Below are 16811 nucleotides of genomic sequence, written 5' to 3' on the forward strand. Positions count from 1 at the left end.
CAAAACTACTGAACGGATTTACACCAAATAAGTGAATGCACAATCTGCATACAGAAGGCTAGGTTTCTGTCAAATTTGGTGTAATTCCATCCAGCGTCCAGGCGTTAAAGTATTGTCAGCCATCTTGAGACGTGGCAGGAGCTGAGTCCCAAAAAAAAGTTAAAAAAAGAGACGACCCAGGGCTAAACAGCATTTTCTTCAAAATTGTACAAGTAGAGTCATTGTGGAACCGCGGATCTGCCATAAAATAAAAAACACACAGCACGGACTCCTGCGCTTCAGTGCTGTAAAGCCCCCGGGTGGGCTAAGTCCCGGGGCATTTCTTTAGATATGCGTGGGCGGGGGCTCCTGGCCCATCCCGCTGCCCAGGGGAACACCACCTCTCCTGGGCTGTGTTCTAATATGCGTGAGGTACCCTGCCCTCTCCGGCTGCCTCGGGGACCACCACCTCCCCGGGTCATTTAGGTAATAATAAGAGGGAGGCATATGCCCCCCCCCACATGCCAGGGATCACCACTCCCTTGGGCAAAATATAATTTATTTGTGGGGACCCTGTGGCCCCCCTGCTCCCCTAGGGACCACCACACCCCAGGACAACATTGTATTTGGAGCTGGGGGGGCCATGCAGCAAGGCAAAGCTTTAAAAAAAGAAAGAGGGTCCCTATGGGTTCCTCAGGCTCCAAGGACTCCCACCCCCTGGGGCTATTCTCATTGGAAGGGGGCTGCACGGCCCCCACTTGGAGCCACTGATGGCCCTGGGAACCACTACCCCTCAGGGCTGGCTCCTTTGCAGCTCCATCCAAGCCACAGCAAAAATGTCTGGTTTTGACGGAGGGACCTGTAAGCAGGTAAAGCAAGCTTTCATCTCTGTCAGGAATCCCCAAGGTCCCTCCTGCGTTATCTGTTAGAATCCCCAGGGATTAGGGTTAAATTATATCTCTGTTCTTGGTTAAACCTTCATGTTTCTAAGTTAACATAATGTGCTGTGTTACACAATTGGTTTTATCATTGCTTGTTTTACCATTGCTTGTTTGCTAATGTGAGCATGTGTAGACATGTGCTTCTAATTGGGTGTGGCGTAGACATGTGCTTCTAATTGGGTGTGGTGACTCATCCACATGTGGAAACTCAACTGCTTTCCTGATTGGCGTCAAATAGCAGAGTGAAGCATGACTCCCTGCTTGGTTTTGTTTTGCTTCCTGATCTCAGCATCTGATTTGGCAGTCCAGCCCCTGCTGTCATCCTCATATTCAGGACTTTTGAGGCAATTCTTTTCTTCATTCCTGTACCAGCTGACACCAGACATTCCTCCAGCACTCCGGAAAAGTCTGCAGCTAAGTGACTAGTATTCTCCAGGGAGTTTGTTCTTTGAGCGCCGTGCTTTCCTAGAACAGCTGGTGTATTTCAGACCTCGTATTTTGGCAGAGTGCTTATCTTGAAGAGACAAATGCATTTCTGAACATTCTACATTATTATTGTAGTTACTTGCCTAAATGTGCTTCAGGAAATCTGCTTGAGCTCAAGTACTACAAAAAGTGACAGTGCAATTTTAAAAGAGCATTTACATGACTTTTCTTTCTCTAATAGCATAACTCTTGGATTTAAATTGTGTCATTCATGCCTGTGTTTCAGGTTTGAGGAATTTGCTTTTGAAGGGTTTTTCACACACACAGTGAAACCAAACCAAACTGTGCCACCCTAACTGTTTAAACCCAGAGAGGACATTTGTATTTCTTGGATTGTTTTTGTTCCTTTTAGTTTAACCCTATGCATGCAGGAAAGTTATATGTGATATAATGAATGCCCCTGTTTGTCTTTCTTGTGCATGATAAGTGCAGCCACCGTTCTAATTGTAGCGTGCAACTGTGAATCTCTGTGAAGCCAGCCCTAGTGTCGCAGTCCTTATTGTTTTGGTACTCAGTTTGGGTTTTTGGTAATGCAATGTTAGTAATTGTGCCAAAAGTTATTATTATCCAAGAAAAGTGCTGGAGCATCCCGGTGTTCTATCGCTCCCGTGCACATATCAGAAAGAGAGATTCAGTTTCAAGGAAGTTGAGTGCACTAACTCCACTATCACTCTGTCAACAACGACCTGCCCCCGAAGATATAGGGTGCCTGGCTGGACCGGCAAGATGTGGCAGTGTTTTGTCTCTTTCTCTTCTACTCCCCCTTTCCTTTTGGGACACCTGCTGCGGTTTCTGTGTCCACCAGGAAGTGCCGAGAGGTGTTCCAGGAGGTCGGGGGGCATACCATCGCCTCTGCAGACATCCTGCTTTTCAGGTGAGTGGCCCGTCCTGACAATCTCTGCCCCTTATGCTTCAGCAAGCATGGAGCTGCTCTTAAAGCAACTCTGTGCTTGCTGAAGCAATGACACGGCGAGGGAAGCCTTATGGCTTCCCCTCAGTGCCAGATAGCCCGTAAGGGCTTTTCATTAATTTTAAAAAATGTATATCTTTAAAAAAAAAAAAAGATATTTAGGGACCGTGGGGGAGCCCTTAAGGGATCCTTTGTGGTTCCAGAAAGCCCAAAAAGGGGCACGAAAAATAAAAAATAAGTAAACTCCCTAACTCTATGTGAAGGTCGCAGATCTTCACACTGAGCTTTGGAATTTGAGTCCAGCTGAACTCATTTCCCTCTTTTTTCAATAAGAAAAATATGATAGTTCTGTAAAAATAATAAATAAATGTTTTATTGTAAATTGAACACAAATATCTCATTCTAAGTATATGAGATATTAAAGGCCTAAAAAAACTCACTCAGACAGTTATGCACCCACTCAGACACTCACGCACCCACTCACAGACCCACTGACACCCACATGCACCCACTCAGAGACCTGCACACACACTGACTTACCACTAAAACTCTGATGTACGCACTCTCACACCCAGACATACAATCTGGCAGCCACTCTCAACCCCAGATACACCTTCTCTCACATATTCTCACACCTAGAGAAGCAGCGGCCAACTCCCCTCTGCACGGCCAAAGGGCTGTGCACAAAGTGGGTTTGGGTGGTTAGGGGGTGTTGGCTGCAGGGTCTGGCTGCAGGCCAGGTCTTGCGGACAACCTCCCCTGTGCACGGGTGAAGAACGTGCACAGTGCAAGGTTGGGTGCCTATAGGGGGTTGGACTCAGGGCCTGGCCACAGGCCAGCGCGGCAGGAGTTCGATTAACGTATAGTAATTAAAATTACTGTATGTTAAAAAACATAGAAATTCACTGAAAAAAAACAAAGGTTACAGGAACTTTAAAATTAGGCTCACATTTTAAACGTACCAAACCATAGAAATTCACCAGTTATAGTTAGAGTTACCTCAAGTAACAATAACTTGTGCCCTAAGGTAACAATAACTTGCGCCCTAACAATATATATATTGATATAGATATATATAGAAGTATAGATATAGCTATATAAAACAAAGTTTTATACTTGCTTGTGAAATACTTACATTTACTAGCAAAACCTTTATCATGCAAATGCCTTTACCATTCATGCCTTTACAATGAAATTAATTGTAAAAACATGTGTGGTAATGGTATAGTTGTTGTAAAAGCATGCGTGGTAAAGGTTATGAGTGGTAACGGATCCTGCTTTGTACCGGCCAAGTTGTAAAGGCATGCGTGGTTATGGCAATCGTGGTTTTGTCATACAACCAGTTTGGGATGTCTAACAAAGGCTTCCCTAGGAAGGTGGAGCTGCAAAAGGCACTGAGGGCCTGCCTAACAGCCTGGGATGCACTTGTGACACCAGACGAGGAGGATGACATAATGGAGGATGATGTGGAGCTGGATAAGGATTCCTTGAAACTGCCTGTGGGACAGGGAGCCAATGGAGTGGAGAAATCACCCTAGGGCAAGGAGCAGCATTTCATTTAGAGCCTGTCCCCAGAGGATCTGGTGGACAGGAGGGAGGGGAGGAAATTGAATTCGGAGATAGCTAAGCTCAGATTGCAGAAAGGAGAAGGCATTTGAGGAGAAAAGGCTGGCCTTTGAAACAGAGCAAACGAAACTGGCCATGGAGGAGAGTCTTGATCTTGAGAGGTTGTCTCATGAAGGGAGCCTAGAGGAGCTGGACATAAAAGCTATGCAACTAGAGTCCACTGGTGGCAGCAATTCTGCAGTGCCCTCTGAAAGGGGGGTCCACATACCCAAGGGTTTGGTGTCTGACTTTGTGGTGGGAGACAAGATAGACAGATGGCTTAAGGCCTATGAAATTGCTTTGCAGATGCACAAGGTCACTGAGGGGTATTGGTGAGCTAGCCTGTGGAAGCACATTAATAGTGAGGGGAGAGGTACTCTACTGGTCCTAGAAGAGAGTGACCGGATGGGGTATCCCCCCATGAAGAAGGTCTTAATCAGGATGTTTGGTCCGACCTCAAAAAATTACAAAAAGAAGTTCAGGTACAGCCAGAAGCTATACCAACAGACCTTGGTGGATTGTATGGACTCCCTTTAAAAGACACTGAATGGTTGGGTGAAGGGCAGTGAGGTAAATGATTACCAGGGGCTGCAAAATGTTTTTGCAAAGGAGCACATGTTCAGTCTTTCTTTTCCAGCTCTGCACCAAGACTTTGTTGACAGTAAACTCTCTGACCCCAGGGAGATTGCTACGGAGGCAGACCGCTGGGTCAACACCAGGGTTCACAAGAAGGTATCTGGGTGGTTAACCACAATGGAGGGCTGGGTCTTCACCAGAAGGAGGAGGGGTGGTAAAAACAAAAGCAAGTTCTCAAAAGGCCCCCAAACTAGTTCTGTGGGATAAGGCTCCTACCCCCTCCTGGAAAGAAGAAGAATTGGTTCTCTGACAGTAGGTCTGCAGTGAAGACACCCCCTAAGTGTTATGAGCGTCAGCAAGAAGGACACTACAAAGGGAATGCCAAGCACCCCCAGTGGGTACCGGCCCTACTGGTGGGCAGTCACTTCGGTTGGCTAGTGCAGTGCTTGGGGAGGAAATAATCCCAGATAGTTAGGGGAATGGTGTAGAGGTTACCCGAGTTTTCCTAGGTGTCGGAAAGATGGTGCAGAGAACCCACATGCCGACCAATACTAGGAAGTACAGTGAGTGAGTCACCATCAATGGATCAAGGGTGGAAGCTTTGAGAGACACAGGAGCCAGTATGACAACTGTTAGGTGTCATCTGGTTTCTTCAGAGCAGGTAGTCCCTTTTGTGTTCCACCATGTTGTTGCTGCTGACAACCACAACAACCACTACCCAGTGGCTTTGGTTCCCTTTCAGTGGGGAGGGGGTGGTCTCAAGTGCCTTGAGCAGCTCTGAGTCCATCCATGCCTGTGGATTGTCTGCTTGGTAATGCCCTAGAGCATACCGCATGAAAGGAGGTGGCGCTCAGGTCATACTTGGGAATGTTGGGGTTGCCAGAATGGGTGTGCCTGACCACATGGTTCATGGCAACTTGAAAAAAGTGATCAGAAGGACCTGGAGCCTGGAAGTATGGCCCAGGGTCCTGCAAAGAATAGGAAATACAAGGGGTGTGGGAAACCAGCCCCTGAAATGCCCACAGTCCAGGAGGAGGCTGGACCTGTGAGGGATCGCCTGGTACCTACAGGAGAGAATGTGGGTGAAGTGGAAAACCTGCCTGAGCTGTCTAGCTTGCAGCAGGAAGGGGGTCCTATGAGGCAGAAGTTCTGCAAGGTGCAGAAGGAATGCCCTACTCTTGTGGGTCTTTGGCAGCAGGCTGAGGCCCAGGCAGCTGGTTGAGACTCTGGTGGGTACCTGATTTACTGGGAGAGTAGTCTCCTGTAAAGTGAGCCTAAGGCTCCTGAGCCTGGTGCAACATGTGTGTTGGTGGTCCCCCATGGCTACAGAGCCTTACTACTGGGTCTGGCTCATGATGTGCCTCTGGCAGGTTATTTGGGGTAAGACAAGACCTTTGACATGCTTGTCGCCCACTTCTATTGGCCTTAAACGAGAAAGCCTTTGATGCGTTCTATACGCTCTGACCTATCTGCCAGCTGAATGACAAGACAGGGGGGGAAGTGCAAGACCCCCCTACTACCTCTGTTTTTGACACAACCTTTGAGAGGGTGGACATCGACTTTGTTGGGCCTCTGGACCCCAAAACAGTCATGGGCAACAGCCAACTAGCTTCCATGGAGCAGGATGGGTCAGTCAAGGGTGTCAGCCTCTCTCCTACACAGACTGTAGGCCAACAGAGAAACTGCCACCATTTGCTGGGGCAGTTTGCCTCTTTATTCTGCCTCACCCCACAACACACTACATGGTGCACCCATGATATTGATACTGTGGACAGCACACCTTTAAAAAACAAAGGGGCTGATTTAAGAGCCCCTAGTGTTATCAAAACAACACATTAGTGTCATTTTTTTGCATGCTAATGTGGCGCTAGATAGCCAGAACGCTGTGCCATAGTTACAAAGTGGCAAAATGCATGCATTGTGCCACTTTGTAACTCTTTACGCTGCATTATGCCTGTGTCAGGTATAATGTATGCAAAGGGGGCATTCCCCCGTTGGGGGGGGGGGGAGAAAATGGTACAAAGAAATCTAAGAGATTTCCTTCTGCCATTTTTTCAGCACTTTTAATTCCTGCTCCGAGCAGGCATTAAACCGGGCATGCCATTGAATACAATGGGCCCCTATGTACTATGCAGGAGTAGCGCCAAAATTTTGGCACTACTCCTATAGAGTACATCAATAGTGTGAGGAATTCTGACTATATTGTCCTCTACTATGCACCATGGTGCACTATATTTTAAATATAGTGTTGTAGGGGGGTGCTAAGGTGTGCAAGGAAAGTCATGATTCACTGGGTGCAGTGCCACCTTTCTTAAATCAGCCCCAAAATGTATAAGTTGTTTGATAAGGAGAGAGATAGCATTAAGGAGAAGGTCTCCGTGATGCTGGTGTTAGGGGTCACTGAGACCCCTTAGAGCCCTCTTTTTGCCCCTGGTCCAGCCCAGTGATATTGGTCTCCAATGGTCCCCCTCAAGGTCCCACACCGGAACTTAGGTTAAGAGCTTCAGTTCTAACTACGAGAACCACCTTTGTCAGCTTAAGGAAGTGCTTCAGACTCTGCAGAGGGCAGGCCTGACTATCAAGGCAGTAAGTGCTAGATAGGGCAGGGTCCAGTGTTCTTCCTGGTTCACCAGGTGGGGGTGGCAACGAGGAACCCTCAAGGCCAAATTTGAGACCATTCTGGTTTAGGAACCCCCAAAGACTCAGACAGAAGTGAGAGCCTTCTTAGGCCTTACTTTTTATTACGGGAGATTTGTCAAGGGGTATGTCACCTTTGTTGCCCCCTTGACAGTGCTGACTTCCAGGAAGCAGCCACATCAGGTGACCTGGACAGAGGCAGCCAGAAAGCTTTTGACACGCTGAAGGAGACCCATGCTCAAGGCCTCAGACTTCTCCCAGTAATCTGTTGTTCAAGCAGACGCCTTAGAACATGGTGTAGGGGCGATACTCTCCCAGCTAAATGAAGAGGGCCTGCATCAAACTGCATCCTTCATCAGTAGAAGGCTTCTTCCCAGGGAACAGAGGCGGATTGCAATAGAAAGGGAAGCCTTTGCTGTGGTCTGTGCCCTGAAGAAGTTAAGTCCATAACTGTTTGGCACTCACTTCTGGGTTCAGACAGACCACAGGCCCTCAGATGGTTAATGAGGATGAGAGGTGAGAATCCCCAACTGTTTAGGTGGTCAACATCCTTAAAGGGAATGGACTTTACAGTGGAAGACCCCCCTGGAACTGACCACGCTAATCCTGGTGGTCCCTCCAGGTTCTGTCCACCTTAGAGAACTCCACCCTGAGTGTGAATATAAAGATATTACTCATAAATGCCCTTTGTGAATTCCCAAAAATCACAAACTTAGATGTTTGATCTAGGTTTAGCCCAAGCGTCTAAATTTATCTTGTGAATCGAGCCATTTGTTTTTGTTGGCTTTAGGATTCTAGGCACTTTACCACTGCTGACCAGTGCAAAAGTGCATGTGCTCTTTCCCTAAAACATGTTACCATTTGTTTATCCACAATTGGCATATTTAATTTACTTACAAGTCTCTAGTAAAGTGCAATACACATTCCCAGGGCCTGTAAATTAAATGCTACTAGTGGGTCTGCAGCACTAATTGTGCTACCCACCTAAGTAGCGCTTTGAACATGACTCCGGCCTGCCACTGCAAAGTATGTGTACAGTTTTAAACTGTCATGTCGACCTGGAAAGTTAACCCTCTTGCTAGGCCCAAACCTTCCTTTTAATACATATAAGTCATCCCTAAGGTGACCCCTGGACAGCCCCAAGGGCCATGAGCAGTGTATTTACAAAGTTGGACATGTACTTTTAAGTTTTACATGTCCAGGTAGTGAACAGCTCTTTAATTTTGTTTTTCACTACTGCAAGGCGTATCTATCACACAGGTTAACATTGTGATTGCCTTATTTTAAGTGTAATTTCCAACTGGAGAGAGATGGGACCCCTCCCCTATTTCCACCCCCCCTCCTGACCCCTCCCCTATTTCCACCCCCCCCCCTCGCCAGCCCCCACCCCTGCCAATTTTGGAGTCTCTGTATTCAAAATTTAAAATTACAACATATGGTGAAGTCAGATTTACATTGTAATTCTGAAAATGTCGCTTTTAGAAAGTTTGCATTTTCTTACTCTAAATCATTTAATGCATCCTGCATTTCTCTAAATACATGTCTGGGTGGGTGACAGCTGTGCTCTTGTACATTCCCTCTAGACAGGCACACACAAAGAGAGCTTTGGTGTGACTGACGGGCCATCTGTATGTTGATGATCCATTCTGGGCAGGATCGGTGGGAACAGCTGACACACTTGAATGGACTGGGTTGTGAGCCCCTACAAAGGGTTGCAAAATCCCCTGTAGTGTGTCTAGAGCCAAGGCAGGTAGGGAAGGGACTTTGTGCACTTTAAAGGCCTCTCTTCAAAGTCTGCCCCACTTCAAAGGCACCACTGGGTATAGGAACTGGACTTCTGACCCTACCAAATCAGTAAAGCTCTTGACCAAAGGACATTCTGCCAGGAAGAAGGACTGCTATGCTGCTGAAGGGACAGTCACTCTGCTGGAACTCTTCTGGACTTTACTGGACTCCTGCTTTGCTGTGCCTGCCTTGCTGCCTGCTGCCCTCTCAACAACATCAAAGACATCACCCACCTCCTCCGCAGCTTCTGGGCTGTGCCAACTGTGAATCCTATCATGCCAAGTTGTGCCAATCCAGTCCTGGGCTCTTGGAAGGAGGTCCTGCAGCTGTTTTCTACAGAAATCTATGCATCGTCATGACTGCACCGATTGGAACCACCACATCTTTCCCCTATGCTAACGAATCACCACTACCGCTTAAGACAAAGACATTGCAGCACCAACTGCACAGCTCAGAACTGGCATATTGCCTCCAACCAGATGCATTGCATTTGCATCACCGGCTAAGTGGCTTGCTGACTACGCATTGCCTTCATTGAAAAGGGTTCAACATCATAGCACTGCTCGAGGATATCACTTTGACGACTGAGTGGCTCAACAATGATGCATCCCTGACTGGTCGGATCGGAACCAATTCATCACCTTCGTATCGTTCCCTCTGCTCCTCGCATTGGATATTCGACATCGAGGCAACCCTCCACACAGGTACATTTTCAATGGGACAAGGTTGGCCCTGTAGCCAACCCATGACCAACCACTGTCAGCCAGAACGTTTGGATTTACCCCAGTCTAGGACAACCTGATAGCACTTTCAGTTTCTAGGCACTATATTTGCAGATAATCTTTCAAAATTCATATCTTGATTTCTATTGATTGGAGTTTTGTTGTTTTGGACTTGTTTTGTTTAATAAATTAAGCTCTATTTTTCTAACCTGGAGTGGATTATTTTTGTGTGGTGTTTTCACTTTTTTACTGATTTAAAGTGTTGCACAAATACTTTACACAATGCCTTTTAAGTTAAGCCTGCCTGCTCTGTGCCAAGCTACCAGAGTATGAGCACAGGTTAATATATGGTGTGTAACTGACTTAACCTGACTAGGATTTTGGTTCCTGCTTGGACAGGGTACATATCTCTGCCAACAAGAAATCCAATTTCTACCACCCTCACATACAAACAGAGGTCTATGGAAGCCCAAATTCATGTGATTTGTGGACACGAAGCAGCTGATTGCTTGCTGAGCCGGCCCGCTGCAGAGCAAATGACATTAATGAAGATTCTGTAAATGGTGGATGATGAACTAGGTATGTTAAAAAAGTGTCCTAACCTATTCGCAGGGTTGGGGAAGATAGCCAATTTTGATGCTTGGCTACACATCAGTGAGCAAGTGAAGCCAGTAGCTCAGCATAACTGGAAAATGCTGTTTCACTTGCAGAAGGCAGTGGAGGAAAAGCTGCAAGATATAATCAGCTGTGAAATCATTGAAAGGACATCTGGACCACCGTAATGGGTGTCCCTAGTAGTAGTAAGTAAACGAGGCATGGAAGGAAAGGTGCACACATGCGTAGATATGAGAGCTCACAATACCACCATCGAAAAGGAGAGACATTCTGGGTCTCACAAAAGTGACATGATCACGCTGCTGAATGGGGACAGGATATTCTCCAAGTTGGACCTCAACAAGAGATATCACCAGCTTTAATTGCATGAAAGTACCCAAAATATTTGTACTTTCACAACATATCAAGGATTATTCAGATCTAAGCGCCTACGTTTTAGTGTCTCATCAGCAGCTGAGATATTTCAAGAGGCAATAAGAAGAGTCATTAGCGTCATAACAAACATGCTTAATTACAGCAATGACATTTTTTTATTTGGAGCCTTGTCCAAAGAACATGACAAAGCCCTGTATTGCATGTGTAAGCACTTCTTCTGGCAAATCTGACTCTCAACCAGGATAACTGAATTTCACAAGTCAACTTTGAGGTACTGTAGACATATTTCATTGGGGATGGGATGAGATCTGACCCCGAGAAGGTCAAAGCCTTGATTGACACCTCTCGTCCAAGAGATGTTGGCAATATCCGTTCTTTCCTAGGGATGGTCAGTTATTGTGCTTGATACATCAAAGACTATGCCACTCTGAGCTACCCACTTTGTGAACTGACCAAGCAAGGGCAGTCAATCAAATGGTTATCAGTGTGTGAGCGGGCCTTCAATGAAATCAAAGCATCAGTAGGGAATGCTACCATCCTGGCGTATTTCAACCCCAGCTGGAAGATGCAACTCACTGTGGACACCAGTCCAGGAGAGCGTGGAGCCATACTGGCCCAGCACCACAGGGACAATGACCAATGATACATTGTGGCATACGCCAGACAAAGTCTGATGGACACTGAGAAGGCCTACTCACAGCCGGAGAAAGAAAGGCTGGAGGTTGACTTGGCCTGGGCTTACTAACTATATTTGGAAACCTCCGAGCGAAAATGCCACCCTGGACTGAATGCTGGGGAATCTGGCTTCAAGCATACACCTACATCATTATCCACAAGCCCGGAAAAGCTGAGAACCCATGTCGAGGCACCTTCCGGCGTCTTTGGTGAATGTCACAGGCTGAAGAATAGCATAATTTTGTCATTGACCAAGCAAGGCCACCTGCCGTTCCACTGGATGCCATTACTGAAGCTACTGAAGTGGATATCACTTTGCAGGACATCACACGCCATCTGAATGAATGGACGTCAAAGAACTAGCTTAATTTCGACATGTCAAGGGAGAGCTGACAATGGCTGACAGCAGACTGCTGATCTGGGACAAGAAGACTGGCACACCCAAAAGGCTTCACCAAGGATAGTGAATTTGGCACATGAAGGACACAGACACATCATGGCCACAAGAATGGATATGAATTCACTTAATTCACCATGCATCTCAATTTCAAACATGGAAAAATCACGCCCATGTGGCCCCAAGCTAATGGGATGGTGGAATGGTTCATGGCAATCCTGAAAAGAACTTTCCAATAAGTCCAACTAGCCCAACAAGATATTCAGCGGACCCTTCATGAGGTGCTGCAAGTCTGTTGAAACACCCCCTCACAGCACTGTAGAAAAATGCCCAGCCACTCTAATTTTGGGCCGAGCTGTGTGCACAAGAATTCCCACTTGGAAGGACCCAGCAGAAACTTCCTACTAAGCAAGAAAGAGAAAAGAGATGAAAGAAGGGGACTAGTAAAAAAATGCTAAAATTAAGGAATATGCTGACCCTTCGCTGGAAAGCAAATGTGTCGACTGTAAGGAAGTTTCTTGTGGGTTCTTGTCAAATAAGAACAGAGGAGAAAGTCAGACAGCAGATACTATGCCCACCTGCTACAATTAACAAATCACAAGGGAAGCATGGTCACTGCTGCCTCTGAGGATAAGAAAATAACTCAAAACATCTCCCGGAGCCAATGAGCATGAGACAATCATGACCATTGAGAATTGTGGGAAAGACAGTGAGCAAGCCAGGACCCAAGACCCTGAAATCACATCTTCATTACCGACTGCTGATTTCAATCTACCAAGATGGCAGCAACGAACTGGCAGGAAACCAACCTGCCTCGCTGAAGAGATCTAAATTCCTGTCCCAGGAAAGAGAACAAAAGACAGTAGCCAACACAATGTTTTACACTGTGTTGCCCCTCTGGCCTAGGACTTCCAGAGGGATGTTAACTCATTTATTTTTTTAGGTTCCATATAGTGTGCAGGATCAGTTCAAGTAGAACTCATTAGAATATTTCGTCTTGTTCCTTCTGTGTGTTCGTGTGCTGCAAGCAATACTGCCTGCGTGTCACATTACCATACCAAGTCAACTCATGACACATCATAAGGATCTTTGTCTAAGATAGGGGCAACATTATAAATAATACTTAGAGGCACAATGGGCATTTGACCCCATTTATTGTTACCGGGGGTGGGGCATGGTATTTCAGAAGGGGCACAGATGCTTGCCAGCACTTCTGTGATATGAATCGAGTCAGTGCTAACTTTATGCTGATGCAACCCAAAGGAGGTGTGCCCTCATTTGCTCCGCCCACAAAAGTGAGGGAGTTATTTTCCTCTGTGCTCACTTCGAATTACAGATGTTGGTGCAGTGGCAAAGACACATAGATTTGGTGCACAAACAGTGCACTTACTGAGAGTGGCGCTTCAGTAGGGGCAAAGAGGTCTCTAGGACTCACTGCACCCACCTGCCCTGGCTTGCATCTATGAACGACATTGAAACAGAAACTTGGTTACTGCCTCTAGGGAAAGACAGACTCTTGTCTTCAAGCAGCCAGTCCACCATTCACTGGTGCGCTGCTCTTAGAGCACGTTCTCGCCTGCACTGAGGATACTGCATTTGTCATAAAAGGGTGCAATGTCCCAATCGGTGCCTGGTGCACCCAGTTAAAATTCTACGAATGGCCGAACAGGCAGGGCGCCCTATATCCAATGCAGCACTCGGTGTCTTCTACTTCCCCTTCTGTGTGTAACCAGATTGGGAATCAGTCAGGGAATCAAAGCGCAATTGAGTGGAAGAGAAACACTTTTACCCTAGGATTTTCCTGATTGTTATGCAAGATTACATGTTTGACTTTGCTATTTCCACATAATACCAGAGCCTGCAATTCCTTTATAAAACCTATTTTCCTTATTGAAACCTAATATCAAACCTAATTTCCTTCTTACATGTGGCTTCTGGCGTGTCTAATCGCCTGTAATTACCTGTCACAATGAAATGACAGCTGCTCAACTGTAATAGCTTACTACAGTTGGGTTCTGGCATCACAATGCCTCCTGCCAGATTCAGCAACCAGTGTGTAAGGCAGGTCAGGGAGTTTCATTGCAGCTGCAGTTTAAACAAGGCACAAACACGTAAACTGGCATCGTATTCTTATTGCGTGTTTTCTAGAACACACAGGGCCTTATTTATGGCAAAGTAGAGCAGTGCAGCACAGTACGTCACCTTGCTGCTTTGCACTGCATCACTGGGAGAGGGCAGGAATGAGCTTTATTTAAGGTATATGGCTCGTTCCTGTCCTTTCCCCCAGTGCTGGCGCACATGATGCAAGGGGACCTGTGTTGGATGCAGGATTGTTATTGTGCGAGAAGAGAACCCTTGCTGCACAAAAACAATCCTTAGAGGGATATTCCTCGATATATGTGTGCTACAGAATGCACCACACATAGAAAGAGGAAAAACGAGGAGAAATAAAGTTATTTCTGCCTGTTACACCTCTCCTGGAAAAGTGTATCTTTTTGGCACATTCCCAGGATTACCAGGTTTGGTAAATCTGGAAATGCATCAAAAACCATAGGAGTGCCAAAAAAACACCCTGGCAAATCCCAAGGGACGAATCACTTGTGCTGAGTACTGCAACAAAGAAATTTGTGCTGCATTATATTACTCCAAATGTTTGGAGCCATTCAAAGTAGCTTTGGGTGGCTTGAAAAATATAATTTATAGGTTTGTGTAACACATGTACTATGTTGCGTGGTGCAAGTGTGATGCAAACCTCTCATAATTGTGCCCCACAGTAAAGAACAGAAAAGAAATGTTTATGGCAACGAGTTCATTTGTGCACACTAAAGTTCATGACGTTAGGATAAGTTTTACCTGCTGACCGGGCTTACTAAGATCCTTTCACCTTTGGCTTGCCTTGGAAGTACCTACCTGCACCCTTGGGCATCATCACCCTTGAAACACAGCGTGTTACATCTACACGGAATAATAAACAGCATCGCATTCTATTTCTATGAACAGATGCAATGGATGGTTGCCGTTTGTGAAATACCAACCTTCTACTGCTATTTTAGCCTTGATGAAGTCACGATTGTGACGAAACACGTGTTGGCTGTGCCGTTTTGACTGTACCTGTTGGATTTATGGAATACTAATCCGAATAAAGGATCTCCTGAGACACCAAGACGAATACCGACTGTCTTTATTAACTTACCAACTACATGTTAGCTTTCACTTGTACTCCTTGATGTGTACATTGTTGAGTGCTGTGGTCTCTCTCGTTCATACATTTATCATATGTAGGCTTTTTAGCGCGAGGGTGACCATACAGGTGTTTCCACCACCTTCTCCTTGGCAACACAAAAGCCCTAGCATGGCTTCCTTATAACCAGGGCCACTGGAATTATGTGATACTGTGGCTGCTGCAATTTCTGCATAATTAGGGATTTTCCGCATTTGTCACATAATCAATCCATCATCTGCTGCATAATCTGTAGATTTTTACATAGAAATGTTTCTAACTCAAGAGGATCAAAAGTTACTAAACCTTACTAAAAAAGGAGCGACAAGGTTGACTGGTCAGCTTTCTGCTTGGTATTGCTTTATTTGGGTGTCAAACGGGTGCTGATGAGGTGTAATCTATGCCAATATAGTGTTACCATGTGGAACAATGGCAAAATAATAAGGTAAAACTATTGCAACATGTGCTATATTATTTGCCTTTCTTGCCACATAATTTAGGAAACCTTGCTGCATAATTTGGTCCTCCCCTCCCTAGTGGCTTGCTCGTAACATTAGAGAACTTTATGAGGGTTATATGGAAAACACAACAAGGCTGGACACTAGCGGTTTTTGCGAGACATCAACCGCTCTTTCTCCCCGCCTCCAACCTGTTCTCACCTTCAGCGTTCCTCCATGCCACATTTACATTTAAAAATCTCAGTTTAGGAAACAAGGTAAGCAGGTTCACTCCATAGCCCTTAGCGCTGTGAAGCGGCTTTTCAATTGCATAAGCCCATGACCAACTTTCCTGAAATTAATTGCATGGAATAGTTATTGGTATAGTTAAGCAGTGTCTAGTTCACTTTAATATATTTCCTAAAAGCCTGTCCTTGCTCGTTAAAAGGATTGAGTGCTTTTAGCGCCTAATCCGACCGTCCCTATCAGACAGTCAGGGAGCTGATTTTCAACCAATTTTGTCCAACAGGTGTTTGCAGTGTTGAGGTTACTTTGCTTATATAACCCATGTTCCATTTGGAATCGTGAAAAAAATCGCTCTTTTTATTGTAAACAGACTTCGGTCATGTTAAACACTAAAATGAAAGGTTGCCTGATTAGTCATCTGGGTTGCTTTCTTTTAACACATCAGAGCCAAGACATATTCCTTCCTCTGTTGATGTAATTTCTGAAGTTTCTAATGCTGCTGATGTTTTTGAAGAATTCCGTAAGCCGAAACAGCAGTAAACCGGGTCCCTGGTGTTTTCACCAGGACCCCGCTGGCAGCGTGTGGGGTCTCCATGCAACATGAGTGCGGCCGATCGCCTTTCAAAAATGAACTTGCAATATTGGCCAGGTTTTATCTATCGCTGACTGCCAACAATTTCCAATTTTTTTGTGCTAACCTTTTTTGACAAACTGCCACGAGTGGAAGCTCGGGCTTGGAAAGACAATATCTCCTGACAGACAGAGCCAGCACTTCTTGTCTGGGAGCCAAAGTACTTTGCAAATAGTGTTTGCACGAGCAAGCCTGGAGCGGGAGGAAAGAGGAGCCTGAACACAAAGATCAATTTATTGAGATCTATTGATGAGGTTGAAGGAAAATTGATAATCAGCTTGAGTCCTACTCAGTTAGATTTTGGAATCAAAAATGTCAGATTTTCAAGTTTGTTTGGAACGAGCATATGTTAGAGGTTTATTCCTATTGCTTAAATCCACAAGAATCACTCAAGCATGTCAAAATCTGCCTTTCCTAAAGCATAAGCATTACACCACTGGGGTTCACTTTACAGTGGTAGGCTTCCATTTTCATGAGGGGTCCAGGTTCCAGCTTATGAATCATCTTTTGATTGAAATGGGCTCTGAAGGATTCGCAAGTATGGGAAATTCCATCACTGCCTTGCGGGTAGACT

Source organism: Pleurodeles waltl, chromosome 12 (genome assembly GCF_031143425.1).
Source record: "Pleurodeles waltl isolate 20211129_DDA chromosome 12, aPleWal1.hap1.20221129, whole genome shotgun sequence".
Lineage (NCBI taxonomy): Eukaryota > Metazoa > Chordata > Amphibia > Caudata > Salamandridae > Pleurodeles > Pleurodeles waltl.